Source organism: Sapajus apella, unplaced genomic scaffold (assembly GCF_009761245.1).
Source record: "Sapajus apella isolate SASKATOON/1434 unplaced genomic scaffold, GSC_monkey_1.0 scaffold35, whole genome shotgun sequence".
NCBI classification, from domain to species: domain Eukaryota; kingdom Metazoa; phylum Chordata; class Mammalia; order Primates; family Cebidae; genus Sapajus; species Sapajus apella.
Window position 1 is genome coordinate 9160168 of NW_022436975.1, and position 4748 is coordinate 9164915.

Genomic DNA, 4748 nt, shown 5'->3' on the forward strand with positions numbered 1-4748 from the left:
ACCTCAGCCTCCAAAAGTGCAAGGAGTACAAATGTGAGCCACTGTACCTGGCCTACTTTTGAGCTTTGAGTTCTTTATATATTCTGGAGAGGAGTCTGTGATAGGTGGTTTGTAAACATTTTTTTCAATCTGTAGCTTATAATCGAGTCTTTCAGTGAGCAAAAATATGGTCTCTCTTGGCAATACTCTGCTGCTGTAGCAGGAGAGCAGAAACAGACGGTATGTAAATGAACATGTGGATGCATCCCTTGAGTAAGTGTCCATTTGCGGTAAAGAGATCTCTAGACAGATCAGTGCTGAGAGGTTATTTCATTAATAGTTAAGCTGGGTATAAACGCGAACGTCATGCTTACTTTCTCTTACTCCACTGTCTTCTGTTACTGCTGGTGGGAAAGCAATTGTCAACATGTTCTTCCTTCTTTCCACCCTCAGTAGCTTTGAGGACCTGTTCTTTGTCTTTTCTGCAGTGGGTCTAGGTATGGATGGATTTATTGTATTGGGGATTATGCCTCCTGACTCTAAGGGGTCCTGTCTGTTTTCATTCTGGAATTTTTTTTTTTTTTTTTTTTTTTGAGAGACTCCCACTCTGTCACCAGGTTAGAGTGCTGCAGTGAGATCTTGGCTCAATGCAACCTCCACCTCCTGGGTTCAAGCATTTCTCCTGCCTCAGCCTCCCAAGTGGCTGGGATGACAGGTGCACACATCCACACCAGGCTAATTTAGGTATTTTTAGTAGAGACGGGGTTTCACCATATTGGCCAAGCTGGTCTTGAACTCCTGACCTTAGGTGATCCACTCATCTTGGCCTCCCAAGTGCTGGGATTACATTAATGAGTCACCACACCCGGCCTGGAATTTCTTTCAGACATGTTGGATCCTCTCATGTCATCTGCTGTTTGTCGTATTTTCCCATTGATAAATTTTCTCTTCTGCTGTTCAATTCATTAAGTTTTAAATGTCTGTGAATGGCAGCCACTAATTCTGGCATCTGGAGCTCTTGGAAGTACACCTCTTGTCACTGACTTCTATGCCCTTTTAGTGGGGCTTTGGCTGTGGCAATCATATGCAGCACTGGCTAAAGAATCTCAAGGTAGATAGTGTTACAGCTGAATTAGAGGTCCACCCTGGTAGTGGGGACAGAAGTCACCTTCTGTGTTGATGATTTTTGTGGTATGAGAGCAGAGGGAAAACAGGGGCTGAGCATTTTCCCTAAACGGGATGGGAGCAGAAAGCCCAGGGCCTCAATGCCATCATCTCAACCACAGTTGCCTCCTACAGCCTGGGGACCTGTTGCACTGGAAACAGAGTGGTGCATCCTGCAGAGGCTCTTGGTGGTGGGACCCAGACTCACCGTGGTACCAGAGGCCCAGAGTCAGGCTGTAAAGGCCAGTAGGGATGTCACAGGAGATGGAGACCCCGTCCTCACTGGCCAGCTCAATCCTGGGGACATTACTCCTTGTCATGGCAGGAGGCAGCTGGAAGTCTGGACAGCTGTCCCCCAGCAGGAAGGAGTTGTACAGCCTGTAGGCCAGAGCAGGTGGGCAGGAGGTCTGACTTACAGATGGGACAGGCTTGAAAAGGCTGACCCCCAGGCAGCCTACCACATACGCAGGTCTCTGGGGAAGCTTGGGCCTCTCCTCACCTGCAGGCTGGGGTAGAAGATGACGGTCATGTGGTTCAGCTCCACAGTCAGGGCCTGTCCAACTCAGCATCATCAGGGAGAATGTGTTGTGAGCAAAGTCTTGGGCCAGGAGGATGCTGCTGCACTGGGAGCTGAGGTCCCACACCCGGCCGTTGAAAGTCACCATGTGCTGGGCCCCGGCCACCAGGGCATGGTCTGGGGAGAAGCAGCCCAAAAGACAGGGTGAGTGAAGCCACAGCAGTGGGAACCTGATGCCTAGAGGCCCAGCTTAGCCTGCCCTGAGGCCAGGAGTCCCCCTCCTGCTTCAGGATGACATGAGCTGAAGGGCTACGCCCAATTCAGCGCTAACAAGGAATGCCTGGCTCAGAAGCCACATATTCTATGCTTCTGTTTACATCAGATGTCCAGAGCAGGCACAGCCATGGACACAGCAGGCAGACTGGTAGCTGCAGGGTTTCAGTTTAGGATGATAAAAACGTTTTAAAATCGATTGTGGTGAGGCGTGCACAACTTTGGGTAAACTAGAAGCCACTGAATCGTGCACTTAAAATTCACAGATCAGCTGGGCCCAGTGGCGCTAAGCCATCCCAGCGCTTTGCAGGGCTGAGGCAGGAGGATCACTTGAACCCAGGATGTCAAGGGTGCAGGGAGCCTAGATCGCACCACTACACACCAACCATGACACAGGGTGAGACTTAGTCAAAAAAAAAAAAGTCATCCATCTAATCTCAAGGAAGCTACTGGGTGGGGGAAACTGACTGTTTGAGGGAACCATTAGCCATCCACTTAAACATGACAGTGGTGTCCTGCGGACCTGCCCTCTTCCAGGTAGGGAAGAGATGGCCTGTGAAGGAACAGGTCTGACCAGTCCAGCCAGTGTGGCCCCTGAGCTGTGCCTTGGGGGTGCTCATGCTGCTGGCAGGGAAGCACCGTCTATGGTGCACAGCCAGGGACCTGTTGGCCAGGGCCAGCATCCCGAGGGAGGCACTAGCCTCATGGTCAGCTGTCAGAACTGAGGGGCACGGAGAAGCCCATGATTACACACAACTTGAAGACCAGGCTGTTTTCTACAGCATCAGTGTGCGGGTTGGACATGACTACACCCATGTTGCTAGGAAGCTGTAGGACTCCTTGTGAGTCCCACACAGATAAACTACTCCTCACCAAGCCTGGGTACCATGGCTTCCCCCCGACCATGAGGGGCTCCCTTGTGCATTAAGAACTGTACATGCCACTTACCCATGTGAGCAAGCCACGTTGTTACCTGCATTTCACAGAGGAGAAATCAAGTCTGCAGAGGTTAGCAGTCTCACTTGAGCCACATGCAAGCTCCCCAGGAGCCTAGAGCCGGTCATCCCGGCACAGCCCTTGGCTGCAGGTTGCCCCTGACCAGTGAGTCTGACCTCAATTTGTGATTTTCCAGCTGTAATGGGAGGTCTGCCTGCTGCTCCAGCAGAGCCCACAGGGAGGGAGCTGGCCTGAAGCCCTAAACCACACATTATACCCTCTGCTGGTCCAGGCCTTATAGTCTGGACAAAAGCAGAATGTGCAGCCTCAGCCCTAGTCCCATAGGACCTTGGGAAGTCCGGTAAGCTCTGGACCTGGCACTGTGATGCCATAAGCCTCTGCAGGCTTCCCTGTGCCCTGGCAGTACCTGCCCCTGCATGGCACTGCTGCTGTGCCCACAGCACAGGGGGATCCCAGGGAGGAGGCTGGCACAGCCCAGGGCAGGAGTCACATTCCCAGAGACCCTACAGCAGGCAGCATGAGCCAGTAGAACTCGGCCAGGACGTTGGCCCTGGACAGTTCTTGGAGCAGCTGCAGCAGCTCCTCCACCCGGTAGCTGGTCACCCAGGCCCCGTCCAGGGCTCACCCGCCCCCCCAGGCAGCAGTGCCAGCATCACCACCACTGAGTAGCTCCCTAGAGGGAACACACAGGACAAGTCACTATGCGTGGCCCAGCCTTGCTTCCTTTGGCTGCTTCCTCGGGGAGGGGCTCTCCTCGTTTTAGGAAATTCCATACCGAGGTGGAGGACAGAGGCCGGCATGACAGCAGAGGTAGGGAGTGAGGCCAGGACAGAAACAAGCTGCCCTATTGTGAGGATGCAAACGTCATGCCTGATCTGCCCTCTGGGTCTTGGGCAGCATGAGGCCTCTGTGTGGGGACGCCGCGGACAGGAGCTGGAAGGTGTAGGAAATTTTTTTTTTTTTTTTTTTTTTTTTGAGACAATCTCATTCTGTTTCCCAGGCTCAAGTAGAGTGGTGCTATGTTGATCCTGTGACCTCTGCCTCCTGGGTTTAAGCGAGTCTCTTGTCTCAGCCTTGGCAGTAGCTGGAACTACATGCACTCACTGCCATGCCAGCTAATTTTTGTATTTTTAGTAGAGTCAGCATTTCACCATGTTGGCCAGGCTGGTCTCGAACTCCTGATCTCAAGTGATCTGCCCAAAGTGCTGGGATTACAGGCATGAGCCACTGTGCCCGACCAAGAGGTCTAGAAAATTTCTGCAGTTGAGGGGAGGACTGGAACTTTCTCAATATGTAGAGCAGGGTCAAGCCTGTGATATCTGAATGATCAGGGAGATCTCGGCTCACATGGGGGTGGAGTGGGACAAGGATCATTGCTCACTCTGTTATTGATGGGCCAGTGGCCTCACTTACCTTCTAGGGAACCCAGAGGCCCTGCAGCTGGGGGCAGGAAGATCCTCAATGCCCTCCCTGCCAGTTGAACCCATTTTTTGGCACATCTCCAAATCCCACTCACCAGGTAGGCAAATAACCAGGCAGGTGATTCTTCAGCCATGCCAAAGCCCCGTCCTGAGAGCTCTTTCCTTCCTCAGCCTACATTCTGACCCCAAGGTGGCAGAAGCAGGAACTTGTATTACAAGGATGTGGATTTAGTCCGTATTCTACAGCTGGGGAAACTGAGGCACATAGAGCCAATGTAGAGGAATCCTTGTTGGAGGGAGAGCAGGAGTCCAGATGCTCTGCAAGGCCACCAGCCCGGTTCCTGGTGAGCCTCATGCCTGTGAGAGAAAAGGATACCGGGTCCTCCACTTCTATCCACCACTCCCGTGTTCTCACCACAGGGACCAAAGGGGCCTTT